The following is a 16,353-nucleotide window of genomic DNA, read 5'->3' as shown; positions in this document are numbered from 1 at the left end:
CCGCTACCACTCTCACAATAGAACCCTGTAAGGTGAACACTTCGGGGACCAAGAACTGACAAAGTCACGTCATCTTTTCGTCAAATTGATGATTTAAAGATAAAGACTCAATCTTGTCCGGCAATAATGCACATAGTAAAACTGGACTTTTCCCGACAATAGTGCACTGAACGACACTTCTCTTTGTTGATATTCCCAAGCCCAGAGTTGCCTGCATGATCAAGTTGTTATAAGTAACATTGATAGTTAAACTGAATCGGTTTAAAAACAAGAAAAGTTGTGAGAAATAGAAAGAAAGAGTAACCTGGGTTATTAGAATCTTCCCTGAAGTATCATGAGGATGAAGCACGAAGCGTTTTCCAGGTTTGATTTCAATACCTAAAATAATAATAAGTAACAAAAGGATCAATCAAACATGGGAATACTTACAAATACAGGAATCAGAAAAGTGGAAATGATTTTTACCCCAAAAAGACATTATTATTATTTCTTTTAAGTATATAGTTCAGAAATGAAATCGCCTTCTGTGATGAACAGATTTCGTAGCAGACTTATAAAGAAAAACCCTAGCTTTAGAGAGCGACTCTTTCTCTACCTCCCGCTTAAACCCTTATTGTGATCGGGAAAGAGCGCCAGAATACGAGGGGTTTTAAGTAAGTGGTTCTTGGGAACAGCTGTAACTTATATGCTCCGCTATATTCGCATTTATTCCGGGTAATTATGAGAAATATCAACGTCCCGGCCCTTTGTAAATGCCGAGAATCAAAAAATTCTACTCCTTATATTTAGGCATAAGACTAATTCCGTTATGGTTGTTTCCATATTTACCAGTGATTCCCAAAAGTAGTTAGGACAGTACGTTCAACACCTTCCAAAGTGGTTTAAGAAAATATACTCTTGTATATTTAGGCATAAGACCCTTAATTAGGATAACTATTAATAGGGATAAATAAGATAAGATTAGGTTATTTATAAAAACTGAAAGACTTTCTCATTCTATGAAAATTGGGTCATGTTGATATGTATACCAGGCCACAGGATAAACATTTATTAACTTTCCCCATTTTCTATTGTTTTCACCAATTTTTTCTTGGAACTATAATAATATAATTTTTCAAAAAACTACTCATTAAATAGAGGAAAGTTTCCAAAAATATCCTTATTTATAATCACTAAGAATCTCCCCCTCGACCATTCCGCCATTGATAGATCTCGGGAGAATCTCAAAAACCCAAATAATATCACCATTTTTGTTCTTATGCAAAATGAATAAACAAGATTAGAGTTATAACCATGGTTGCAAAATAGTTAATTTCCCTGATTTATTCCCAAGGTTAGGGACTTTAAAATTTTCTCAACAGTTGTGATTGATTATGTTGATAATCAAGGTGAACGAGCAAATCGAAAGACACTGGTAGAAGATTAAAAAGAATTGCAGTTGGTAATTGTTTGAGGATTTTTTTTAGGGTTCTATCAAGATGAATCTATGGCTTGAACAGACTTGATTTGGATCGGTTTAGGTTGGAAATCGTTTATACGCTATGTTTTGATCTTCGGGTCTGGGTAAGATAATCAGAGTAAAGATAGAAAAGTTGTATTGATGAGTTATCAAAGTTACAGGACAAAGTACTCTGTCAGAATAGTTATATAGTTGACCAGAGAGTACTAGACACGTGTAAAGACAGCACAGGGTACAGACAAAACTGTTACACCCAGTAATACAAGTACACACATAAAAAAGATAAAGGCAGACTCCATATCATACAGACTAACTCTTATACTCCCCCTCAAGCTCAGTATGCTGAAAGAACATGAGCTTGGAAACCAAAGAAGTAAAGAGATCAGAAGACAGTCCCTTTGTAAAGATGTCAGCAAGCTGATGTAGAGAAGGAACAAATTTAATCACCAAAAACTTGGACACAACAAGATCTCTAATAAAGTGATAATCAATCTCCACATGTTTAGTTCTTGCATGAAACACAGGATTGCAGGCAAGACTAGAAGCACTCTTGTTATCACAGTATAGAGAAAATGGTTGATGTAGAATAATACCTAACTCCTTCAGAAGATATGAGAGGCAAAGGAGTTCAGCTGATGTATTTGCCAAGGTTTTATACTCTGCTTCTGCTGAGCTTCTGGAAACTGTAGGCTGCTTTTTAGAAGTCCATGAGATTAAAGAACTGCCTAGAAAAACACAATAACCAGATGTGCTTCTCCTTGTGTCAGGGCATCCAGCCCAGTCAGGATCTGAATAAGTTGATAGAGAAGTTAAATCAGAAGACCCTAATGTGATTCCAGAGCCTAGACTGCCTTTTAAGAATCTGAATATTCTCTTAACTAACTGCAAGTGTGCAGTAGTTAATTGATGCATAAATTGGGATACATAACTGACTGCATAAGCTATGTCAGGTCTTGTCATGGTCAAATACTGCAAACCACCTACTAGACTTTTATATAGTAGGGGATTATGAAGAAGATCACCATCATAAAGAAAAGATTTAGCACCCTTGGAAACTGGAGTAGCACTGGTCTTGCAATCAACCATATCTGCTTTCTTAAGAAGGTCAAGGGTGTACTTGTTTTGAGTTAACAACATGGTGGAGTTACTGAAATTCCTGGTAACTTCTATACCCAAAAAATAGTGCAAATCCCCTAAATATTTCATCTTGAATTCAGAACCAAGATAGGTAGTGAATGCTGAGAGCAGAGAGGAAGAACTTCTTTTTAAAATGATATCATCCACATACAAGAGTAAAAACATCATACCATCATAAGAATTGAAGATGAAAAGAGAATGATCACACTTGGATTGTTTAAAACCATAAGAAATCAAGCTGCTGCTGAATTTTTGAAACCATGCCCTTGGTGCCTGTTTCAACCCATAAAGTGACTTCTTTAAATGACACACATAATTCTCTTTTCCTGGCAATATAAAACCTTCAGGCTGTTCCATGAAAACACACTCATTCAAATTACCATGTAAAAAGGCATTGGATACATCCAATTGCTTCACTTCCCATCCTCTTGAAATAGCAATTGTTAAAACAGTTTTAATTGTCGGTGCTTTAACCACTGGACTGTAAGTTTCAGAGTAATCCACTCCATCTAACTGATCATAACCTTTAGCCACCCGTCTTGCTTTACATCTCTCAACTGTCCCATCTGCTTTCATCTTAACTTTATATACCATTTGCAACCCAACACAGTTATACCAGGATGATATGGAACATAATCCCAAGTGTCATTATCTCTTAAGGCAGTATGTTCTTCCTTCATTTCAGTAGCCCGTACAGGAATCTTAATGGCACTTTTAAAGGACTTAGGTTCAGTGATATGCAGTGATGAGGTAAAAGCAGAATCAATTGGGTGCATAACATGATGATTTGTGACATAATCAGGAAATTGCTTCTTCTTAAAGGTTCCAACTTTTGATCTGGTAAGCATTGGAGTAGAAACAGAAGTAGAAGTTTGACAATTGTCAGGAGGAGAGATAAGCACAAAACTGGCAGTAGGTGAAGAAGTGACTGAAGTGTCAGAAGGAGCAGAAAGTTGTTTAGGGGCAAAAGGAAAAAATGTTTCATCAAATATAACATGTCTGGAAACATATATTTTACCAGAAGAATTATCATAGCATCTATAGCCCTTATGAGATGAACTATAACCAATAAAAGTGCACAATGTAAACTTAGGACTCAATTTATCAGCCCTATATGCACCTAAATATGGATAACAACAAGAGCCAAAGACCTTAAGAAATGAGTAATCAGGGGGTATAGAAAATAAAAATTCAAAAGGAGAATGAAATTGAAGAGCTTTAGTTGGTAGCCTATTAATAAGAAAGGTTGCAGTTCGAAAAGCATCATACCAGAAAATTTAGGCATATGAGATTGAAAAAGAAGAGGACGACCAACTTCAGTTATATGTCGATGCTTCCTCTCAGCAACACCATTTTGCTTAGAGGTATGAGGACAAGAAAGTCTCAAAGACATCCCACATTGATCAAGAAATAATTTGAATGGTCCTTTACTTAGTTCATAAGCATTATCTGTTTGAAAATAATTGATTTTGGTGGCCAACAAATTTTCAGTGATAGTTTTAAAATGCTGAAAAGATACAAGACAATCAGTTTTTGCTTTTATTGGATAAATCCAATGAAAACGACTGTAATTATCTATGAAAACAATGTAATACTTAAAACCAGAAAGAGAAGATACAGGGGCAAGGCCCCAAACATCACAATGGACAAGCTGCATAGGAGCAGAACTGACTCTACTAGACAAATGGAAAGGAAATTTTTTACTTTTTCCCAACTGACAAGAGGTACACACAAACTCTACAGCTTTTGAAGTAAGCTTTATTGACTCAAAAGACTCTAATTTTTGAACAACAGCAACAGCAGGATAGCCAAGCCTATTGTGCCAAGTTGGTGAAGAAGCAACAATTGAGGTGTGAAAACAAACTGGAGGAGCAGCATGCTGAGACTTTAGAGGATATAGGTTGTTGGAAATGGAACCTCTATCAAGAACCTGGTTTGTCACCACATCCTTTATCAAGTAACCCCAATCATGCAGTTCAAAAAAGCAAGAATTATCTTTAGTAAATATTGTTATAGACAGTAAATTGGCTTTCAAACTAGGAATATATAATACCTTAGAAATTTGAAACTTCTGATGTGGAGTTTGAATAATGGAATCACCAATATGAGATATGGATAGAATCTTACCATTGCCCATCATGAACTGTGAAGATCCAGTATAAGAAAAAGTATTTGTGAGAAGAGTGGAATCACTAGTCATGTGATTTGTAGCACCAGAATCTGGAATCCAACTGGCAGAAGTAGGTAAGGAAGCAGACTGTTCAACATTATCAGAGTCTAACTCAACACCAAAAAAAGCTCTCTGCATTGAACTGATATAGTTCCTATCAGGTGTATATCTGTAATAGAATCTACTTGAAGAGTGTCCATGTCTTCTACAGATTTGACATTCCACCTGAGACTAATCAATAGTTCAACCACCAGAAGCTGAAGTTCTACCACCAGAACTTGTCTGAGCACCATAACTAGAACCACCAGTACCACCTCTAGCACCATTAGAACTACCACTAGAAGAGCCTTGAGTATAAGTGTTGTTTTTGAAGTTTGAAGAATTTATCTTCTGATTCTTATTATTGTTCTTTTTAGAACCATTACCACCACCAGAATTTGTATTTCTACCATACATTGATGTGGTATGTTGATTGTCAAACATACTTTGAACCTATGCATCTTGGTCCTTAAGCTATTGTTGATGACTAATCAATCTCTCCTTAATCTCAAGGAATGTAAAGGGAACTTCACGTGTTTGAGCAGCAATCACAAAATTGTTGTAATCACGACCAAGACCGTTCAATACATGCATAATGATATCTGAATTACTGACTCGTTCATTGATTGCAGCAAGATTATCAGTAATAGTCTTGATCTCATGAAGATAATCTTTCACAGATCGGTTACCACGCCGAATCGATTGAAGTTGTTTTCGTAACATAGATTGGATAGAAGCAAACTGAGTAGTGAATGTAGTTTCAAGAAACTCCCAAATCTCATGAGAAGTTCCCAAACCAAGAACATCTCCAAAAATTGATTGAGTAAATGTAGCTTTAAGACAACTAGAAACAAACCGATCTACTTTCCTCCAATACAACCAATCAGGATTTGTAATTTGCACACCATCAACTATTGTATAACGAGGTGGTTCTTGGATTGTACCATCAACATACTTAAACAAATCGACCTAGATAAGGACTGACTCAAATTGATCCTTCCAGAGTAAAAAATTGGTACCATCAAGTTCTAGAGAAATAAAATTCGCAATATTAGTAAAAGGAATCATCATGTTGAATAGATTCCCCATGTTGAGCAGCGAAAGAGATAGAAGTACGAGTAACTGGAGGTATTGTTGAATCAAAAAGACTCAGGAATCGGAAAATTTGATAGTGCTAATGAAATAAAGATCAATCAAAGATGATTTGATCACAAAAAGAAAGATTTTTTGAAAACAATATTCAAGAACTCAGATCAGAGTAGTAGAAATATATTGAAATTACTATAACAGAGATGTAATTATGAGATAATCTGATCAAAGATCAAGTTTGCTATATGTAATGATGAAAGATTTCTGATGATTTAAGAAGAATTTGCAGAAAAATTGATTGAAATGAAGTTTCAAGATCTAACCTAATCTGATACCATATAAGATAATCAGAGTAAAGATAGAAAATTTGTATCGTTGAGTTATCAAAGTTACAGGACAAAGTACTCTGTCAGAATAGTTATATAGCTGACTAGAGAGTACTATACACGTGTAAAGACATCACAAGTTACAGACAAAACCGTTACACCCAGTAATACAAGTACACACATACAAAAGATAAGGGAAGACTCCATATCATACAGACTAACTCTTATAGTTAAGGAGGATTTTCTTTCAAAGATAAACTGATTTTCATTGTCTAAATTTAATAGAGATTCATAGAAATTGTAAGTCTGTGAACAAAGACGAGAGGAAGAAGAAACAGTTAGAAGGTCAAATAAAGAATCTCTAGAATTTAAGGGTATTTGTGGAAATAATCTAATCTTTATTATAGTAATTATTGTATCATAGAAGTTTATTTTACCGATACAAATATTTGCGGAATCAATAAAATTATGGACAGCTAATAAATGCTTATCCTATATACGGGCATATAAAATAAGAACTCCCATGCAAATGGAGAATATATTGTTAGATAAAGAAGATGAAAACCCAAAATTGAAATTGCAAAATAGAAACAGATTAAATTTAAAAGACTATAAGTGGAAGTGTCATTTCCTTAAAATAATAAAATATTTTTAAGCATTACCGAACTGTGGATAAAGCTTAAAAATTTGTAATTATGTTAAACAAATAATATATTTATTTATCTACATAAAACATAATATAATCTAGATTATATTATGTTTTATGTAGATAAATAAATATATTTTTTGGTTAACATAATTACAAAGTTTTAAGCTTTATCCACATTTCGATAATGTTTAAAAATATTTTATTATTTTGAGGAAATGACACTTCCACTAATAGTCTTTTAAATTTAATTTGTTTCTATTTTGCAATTTCAATTTTGGGTTTTCATCTTCTTTATCTAACAATATATTCTCCATTTATATAATAATTTCAATATATTCTCCATAATATAAGAATATTTCAAAAAGGATATATGATAGAATATCAAATCCATTGCATCAATAATGAAGATTTGGCTCAGTAAAATCTAAAGCGCGTTATAACGCATTGAGATAGTAAAGTATTTAGGGATGTGCGTTGGTAAAGTGGGTATGTTATGACATATTTCGTCACCTTACACATTGAATGGCGGGTGATAAAAAAAAAATTCCTGCCACCATATTCCTCGTAAGGGGGTAAGATCCTACCCAACTCATCAGATATCAAGTCGGGTAGGATAAGTGGTGGATATAACCGTTTTTTTTTCCTTTCTTTCTCAGATTGAACTCGGGTGTTTCTTTTGAGACGTTGAATACTTTGCTTCTCCATATTAAACGAGTATAGTAACAACTAAAGACGTGTGCAGCTATACGTCCATCTAACTAGCTTAAATGGACTTTTTTTTGGATAAACTCAAGGGAAAACACCTAAATCTATATTATAATAGTTAACAGTGTTTTTTTATATGGAAGACCATCTACAGTTTTGATACTTAGAGGACGGTCATGATTGATCAGCGAATATGTGTTATGGATACAGACAGTGACCTACATTTGCGATTTATAAAACACGGTCCACATTTATCTACTAATATGTGTTTCTTCTATAACCAGCATCAACGGTGATCTACAATTATGGTGATAAAAAAAAACGGTTAAGATCCACCCCTTAAAACATTTCCCTTATCCTTACAACGGTAGCCTTATGATAGCGGTTCAATGTAAAAGACGTACCCTTCTTAGTGATCAAATAATAATTTTCATTTTTTGAAGACGTTACTCTTTTGAGTTATGAGAGATCGAAGATGAAAGAAAGATTACTCATCGGCAAGATCTATAATTATACCAGGTATCGGTCATTCCTATTTTTTTTGGTTCAGATTAGGGTTCTTTTTTAATTTTTATTTTTAGTCTCATTTATGAATCGAGAAACATACACAAGCATGGAATAACAATCTGTTTTTTTAATTGGTGTCAGCCTGCTAGATGTATACTCTTCGTCTAAATTAGGTTTCTTTCTAATTATTCTACTTCATTTTAATTTAATCGTTTGCTTTGGTTTTGCTTTTCAAAATTTAGGTTGATGGAATTGGTTGAGGTTATGCTCAAAATCATTCCCAATAACACGTTATTTAGGGTTTGGATTATCTTACTTTGATATGCATTTAATTAAACTTTTCCCATTTTTTCTATCTGCTAGTCGTACATTTTGTGTGGTTGTTAATGAATGGGTAACTAATTTGGGGAGTGTAGGTATTAAAGAAGTTTTCTTTTCCTGTTTACAGCTTCGATGAATTCGTTTAATTTAGGAAACAATTTTCATAACTTGAAGCAATCAAAATGATCCTCAAGGTTTGGTAAAAGGTTGATTTGATAATAATTCTACTATCTTCAATTTCAATTTCAAATTTTATTTTTGACTAATTAAATTTTGATCTCTTGGTCGCCAAATAACTTCTTCATTTGAAGGTTATCAAAAAATTTGTTTATTTTATTTTATTTTATTTTATTTTATTGGCAAAGAGTACTTAGAGCACAACACTACTTACTATTGGAATCTTAGCAATATGATTCTCATAAGTTATAACACCATTCCTGCGAGTTTAAAGTTTACTCTTGATGGCCTTGAGTTGATTTCGGCAGCAATGCATACATGATGGAGGCTTCATACATACTTTAAGAAAAACTCTCTCGAGTGTATTATGACTGATCGAATATATGAGTATAAACTCGAAAATACTTTGAACTATATTTTAGCAATAATTTTGTGTGTGTTTGGTTGGTGAGGTTAATTACTATTGGTCATGCAAGTCTTTTTACAAATTAACTTTCTTTTTTTGGCAGTATCGTTCATGATTCCTAAATGGTTAAAGGGCCTCATGTTGAAATTAGTATAACAAAAGTAACAAAGATACTAGTCGACATCATGGTTGTTGAATATGGATCATAAGATCATACAAGGATGTACCTGATGCTTAGGAGGCATATGCATCCGCCTAGGGACCCCGGATGAAAGGGGTCCCAAATTTTTATTTTCTGGTATATATGCTACTGTGAACGACCGATCATGAGTTAAAAAAATAAGAACATTATGGACAGACTTACAGTTTTCTATAAAATCCCAACAAAGAAAAAGCCTTACCTTTTGCCACATCTAGTATCCAAGTTTCAATAAGTAAAATGTCCTAATTGACTAAGGCTTAGTTTAGTAATGTTGCGACTTTTATAAAAACGCTTTTCTGTTGTGTTGTGTTGTGTAAAAGAAACAGTTAAGTATTTTGGTAAACTATATATTAAAAGCTAAAGCTGATTAAAAAAGTAATTAAATTGTGTTTGGTAAAATATAGATTCACTTATTATAGTTGTAACAAATGACAAAAATATACATAATCTTTTAATTTAGTTTTATTATGTTTTATCGGATTAAAACATAATTATATATATATATATATATATATATATTGAGTAAACATTTTTCATTATAGATATAATTTGGGATAAAAATCATACTAAAATCAATTTTTTATTTATTATTGCCTTTTTTAATCGAAATTGTATATAAATATAGTTCGAAAGTGAAAATAATAATCTTAAAAAAATGTATTATAAATTCAGAATAAAAATCTTACACGGGTTTACTCAATAAATACTTTTGTGAGTTCCAATGAGCTAAAAGAATATAATATAAAGAATAATAGACTGATTAACAAAAATTTAAGGCAATTTTGGTCATTTATAGAATATAATAGGGATATAAAAGAAAAAACATGCATTAAAATTAGGTGGGACCAAACCTTATGCTTTTAGGGCTTTTAAAAGCTCCTCTCCCCCAGCTTTTAGAAATTGGAGAATTTTGGAAGTGCTTTGAGTTAAAAGCACTTTGAAATTATTTTTACCAAACACTGCCATGAAAAAAAATGCTATATATATATATATATATATATATTTCGAAAGTGCTTTTTGAAAATACAATAAAATAAATCATTACCGAACCCATCCTAAATCCCTTTCAAGCCGTTACTTTACTCAACTGTTTCGTCTCTGCCTGACTGCCTCTTTCGACTATCGTCGTTCTCTCTGATAAGTTCATTCACAAATTAGTAATTTAGTACCATTCTTCATATTTTTTCTCAAACTTATGTTTAGAATCTGCATGACATCATTGATATGGGTATTGATTTTTTAATATTATCAGTAGACATTAGTAATTTTATTCAATTGCAAGTTAGGGTTTCATAATAGTTAATGGAGGAGAACGAATTACGTACAAATGGTGTTGTTTTGTTAACTGTCCTGATTTTGGTTGTTTAATTTCGATTTTAATTCTTCTTTGAATCACAGTTTTATGGTGTAAGGGTGAAATCCTGCAAACTATAATGTGAATGGTGATTTTGGGTTTACAAATTACTGTCCAAGATCACCCGTGGAGTTTTTAAACCAGGATTTTTGAATTTTGATGTTGCATATGTGTCGATATGCTATCCATGTTAAATAAGCTTTCTCCCGTGTAGGTTTTCAACTTGAAGTAACAAAATAAAGAAGGATGTTTTTAGGCATACCCAATAATTTCTAGGCATACACAATGGTATGCCTAACTTGGGTGACCTTATAAGAGGTAACCTATGGGTAGTTCAACTAACCATATACCCTTAATACAAAAATCTAAAATCAGTTTTCTAAAAATCAAAATCAGTTTCCCTTAACATCTTCTTCCTCTTCTAGACGAACTTTTCCCTTCCCGCGAAAAAAAATTCATCACCGTGATTAATCATCGATTCACAAAAATTTGATCGTCGATTAAATTCAACTACATAATGACTCGTACAAAAAAAAGCAGGGACTAGGCAAATCAAATCGCCTTCTAATCCATCAATTGAAGAAGAAGAACCAATTGAAGATGAAGGTGTAGAAACTGAAAATCAACCACCAATTGAACCAGAAATTGAACCAACTGCATCTCCAACTCCGGAAATGAGGATAAGAAAGTAAGTTTTACAAACCCAATCTCCTATTTGCTGTTTTTCATCGATTAAATGACGGTTACGGTGTTGGTTCGGCTCAAAATTGAGTTGCGTTTTTAGCCGAACTGTTCTTCACAAAAGGTTTCTGTAAGTGTATATGAACAGTTCGGCATGAAATTTCAAGCCGAACCTAGTCACAGATAGGGGTTCGGCGTATTTGATAATCATAATATGTGCCGAACCTAGCACATTTACGAGGTTCGGCTATTACGATATTCACATTATGTGCCGAACCAATACAAAATTCTTACCCCAACAATTATCAGGAATATAAATGATCAGGTTTGGCTTATATAATACTTATGTAAATAGCCGAACCATGTACTACCAAAAGGTTCGGCGCTTACGATTTTCTCAATATAAGCCGAACCTCACATGATTTTTCTTCCAGATCACACTGGATTAGGTTCGGCTCATTATGACATTCTTAAACAAGCCGAAATAGTAGGTTCGGCTCATAATAATAACACTTTCAGCTTGCCGAGCTGTTCATTAGTTGAAGTACACGAAATACCCCTTTCATTCAAGAATGGAAAGAATAAACTGTATGAGATGCCCTTCATTATTTTGGTTGTGCAGAATATACCCTTTTCATTCATGAACGAAATGGTTCGGCTCATACGATTTTCATTATATAAGCCGAACCATTAAAAAATTTTATTCCAGAACTCTCAGGAATAGGTTCGGCTTTCTAGGAAAATTTTATACAAGCCGAACTAGTGTCTAGCAAATGGGTTGGAAGTGGAAAATATATGTTCGGCGCATACCTAAACAGTTTCAGCTAGCCGAACTATTCATCAAGGGATTGGTTCTGCTCATAGATGTAAGCCGAACTGTTCATGGTTCGCAAAATCATTCTCATAATCTAAGAAATCAGCCATTTGGGAATCATTGTTGTAGTTGATATGTATTTTCCTAGGTTTTTTGTATGAAGAATGACCCTCCTCATCCTCCATTGAATCAAGAAATTTTTATTCTCACTTTCTCCTTCTCCTTCTCTCCTTCTCAATAAAAAAATTTCCCCCCAAAATTTATCATCTACACAAACAAACCTTATAATTCTGAAAATTAGCTTATCCCTAAACAAAAAATTTAATCACTAATCCAGATTATTAACACTAATACATAAAAGGGCAGATTTGTCATTATAAAATTTTTTGGTTAAAGGGCTTTCTGATTTTTTTATTTGGCATCCCTTTTTATCTTCACTTGATATGCCTAGAAATTTTTAGGTATGCCTAAAAACAGCCTTCAAAATAAAAGAGTGGGAATAACTACCAAGGATTATGACCCGTAGGAAAACAAAATGCCAGAGCGGGTTCTTTCAAAGCTAAGAAAAAAAAATAAAATAATGAGCAGCTTCAAAGTTTTTTTAGAAGACCGATGAACAAATATTTGGCTCGATCAATTGATAGTGTTGGACTTCCAGAAAGAATAAGTGAAACTGATGGTCCTGCAGCAGGATAAATAATGAATGACAGTGATGGAGAATATGCAAATTTGGTTAATGAAACGAAGAAAGAGGATAGTTTTCTCAATGGTGGTAGTAGTAGTGGTGGTCTTAGTGGAATTAATCAGAATGTGCAAGGTGAAGAACTGATCAACGTTTCAGATATCTTTTTGTAGGAAAGGTCACATAAAAGTAAGTAAACATGTTCACATCCTTACAATGAACATCGCATACGATTCTCTAATCGTTATTATAAACGAAAAATGAGTAATGCGGAAAGGGTTGATAGGAAATGGCTAGAATATTCAACCGTTAGGGATTGCATGTTTTGTTTTAGTTGTAAATTGTTTAAGGGAGATGGGGTTGATTGTCAGTTGGATACCATTGGCACTAACGATTTCCATAATCTTGGTAAAAACTTAAACAACATGATACCTATCAGGGACATCTAGAATATATGTCTAACTGGAATGAATTGGAAAGGAGATTGAAGAACAATGAAACAATTGATAAGGCTATGCAAGAACAAATTAATAAAAAAATGAGTATTGGAAACAAGTCTTGGTTAAAATAGTTTCTTTTATCAAAACTCTTTCAAAAAGTAATTTAACTTTCCTCAGTGATCACGAAAATATTGGCCAACCAAATAACGACAATTTTTTGAGATTTATATAAATGATTGCGGAGTTTGATTTGGTAATGCAAGATCATCTTCGACGTTTCAAAGTTCAGGACATTTCCATCATTACCTTAATTAGTCCCAAGACACAAAATGAGTTGATTTCGCTATTCCCACACCCCATGTGGGAGAGAAAATTATGGAAAAAAATTCGCGAAGGACAATATTTTTTGTGGTGCTTGATTGTACTTCAGACATAATCCGCCGTGAAGAAAAAATATTTATTATTTAAAGATATGTGGATTATTTAAGAACTCCGAAAGTTGAAAAATACTTTCTAGGTTTCTTAAAGGTGGAAGAAACACCTGGACTAGGATTTTTTGATGATCTGAAAAACTTTTGGAGAAGCTTAAACTTGATATTGATGATATTATAGGACAAGAGTACGATAACGGAGCTAATATAAAGGGAAAAAATAAAGGGGCGCAAAACAGGCTACTCAAGGTAAATCCAAGGGAATTTTATATGCCGTGTGATTGTCATAGTCTTAATCCTTTGCTTCTGAATATGGATAAATCATGTCCTAAAGAAAAGTCATTTATTAATGTTATGAAACGGATATACAAGTTGTTTTCATCGTCTACAAAACGGTGACAAGTATTTAAAAAACATATAAGTGGTTTCACTGCTAAGACATTATCAGATACTCGATGAGAAAGTCATATAGAGAAGGTTAAATCAATATGATTCCAACTTCCTAAAATACGGCAGGCTTTGCTAGAATTTTCAGAATCCATTGGCTTTAATGCGAAAATAAGGGCAGAAGTTGATTTGTTATTGACACGCGAGATCGATAATTTTGAGTTATATTGGGCATGGTTATCTTGCATCATTTTATAATTGCAATCAACTTCATCATCAAACTTTTACAAAAAGAGGATATGCATCTTGATGTTGTCATGGACCGAATAAAAGATCTTTCTTTTCTTTTAAGTGAAGGGGTACTGGATTTGAAAAGTTATTGGAAGAAGCTACGGAGTTGGCAGAAACAATTGGAATATAACCTAATTTCTATGAGCCACAAATCATTCGAAGGAAAAAATATTTTGACGAGATTGTGACCGAAGAATAAGCACCATTATGAGGTAAACGATCTTTTCAAGTTAACTATTTAATTATATGGTAGATCAAGCTATATCATCACTTACTAGTAGGTTTGAACAATTCCAAGAGTTCAATGAAGCTTTTTTGGTTCTTTTTTCAAGTAAATAATTTATACTCTCTTTATGATAGCACTTTAAAGGCAAATTGTATCAAGCTTCAAAATTATCTAAAGCATGGCATGAGTTCTGATATTGATAGGCATAACTTGTATGCTGAATAGAAAGTTCTAAAAAGTTATTTTCCAGAAGAAACTGAAAGGGTAATTGAAGGGTTGGATTTCTTGAAAGAAATGAAAAGTTGATATCTAAATGAAGGAATCAAATATAATATTTTACTGATAATTCCAATTATAGTTTCCTCGTGCAGAAAGAAGTTTTTAAAGTTGAAGCTGATCAAGTCCTATCTTCGGCCGACAATATCATAGGAAAGATTAAACGACTTAGAAATGTTATCTATTGAGGTCGATATGGTGAACAACATTGATTACGATGCCATAATTGATGAGTTTGCATCGAGGAGGTGAGGAAGGTAATTTTTTAGTAGATTACCTCTTTTATATAGTTGTTTTCATTTTCAAATTTTTACAGTATTATAATTTTGTTTTAAACGATCGGGAAAAAAATATTTAGGGCCCCAATTTTTGGTTTTTTCCTAGGGCCCCTAAATAGTTAGGTACGGACTTGGATTCATATACTATTTTACGGTGTTATTGATTTGATTCCATAATTTATAATTAAAAAGAGTCATTTGGATTCTTCCAAGAATTTAGCATTTAGTAACGTATGCAAGAAAAAAATCTTGGGTTCATTATAGATTAATGTTAGAGCATAGCTCGGTCGAACTCACAAGTGTTCCTATATCAAGCTTGTTGTCAAAATTAGTTGATCAAAATTATATCTTATTTTCTAGTCTACATTTTAGTCATGCCTCAGATTAGAATATAATTGTGTAGTTGTGTATTAAACTTCACTATGTTCACCAATTGAAGATGGAGATCAACTGAACACTTTGGAAGATTTCATCGAAAAAGGTACATGAAGACTGAATCATTCCTACTTACTCAAAGTATTCATAATATTATCCATAAGACTAAGTCGTATGACTAAGTGGACTTTAAATTATAACACAACAGAAATTTCGATCCAAGTTTATCTTGTTGAATTGTTTTTTGAAATATGATTTAAGCTATAAGACAATCATCCACTTGACGAATTTAGTTAAGAAAAAAATTATTGTTTATAAACTAGATACTGATTGAAGTTTGTTGATGGTGGATTTTTGACAAAGGGTAAAATCGTAACCTTACACATTCCTGATCCAGCAGTCAGATGAATATTGAGAGTTATCTCTCATTACAGCGTGAAAGCTCATGCCACAGTGATCTCTGATCGAGCGTATTGTCTCTCAGAACATCTCTAAGAGCCTATGATCGAGTATATTACTTCTCAGAGCATATGTATGCAGTCTCTCAACTGGGACCACGACATATTTCATTAACTGAGCAATTTCAGTAATCACTTTTATATAAAATCGAACGATTGGACGGCTCCTAACAGCCTGCCTGCTAGTATAGAGCGATAACATCTTTAGGATGCAACAACGTTTTCCCTGAATATATAAAAGACATATGTATAAAATCTTAACGATTGGACGGCTCCTAGACAACTTTCCTGCTAGTATAGAGCGATAACGTCTCCAGGATGTAACAATGTTTTCCCTGACTATACAAAATAAATATGACGCTTCAATTGGCTCATATTGCTCAATTATCTAATAATTATAATGCTCATAGACAACATGCCTGCTAGTATAGAGCCATCAATTAATTATTTCTAGTCGCAAGATTTATTAATCG

This window comes from Papaver somniferum, chromosome 11 (genome assembly GCF_003573695.1).
Source record: "Papaver somniferum cultivar HN1 chromosome 11, ASM357369v1, whole genome shotgun sequence".
NCBI lineage: Eukaryota > Viridiplantae > Streptophyta > Magnoliopsida > Ranunculales > Papaveraceae > Papaver > Papaver somniferum.
Note: the sequence above shows the minus strand (reverse complement) of the source record.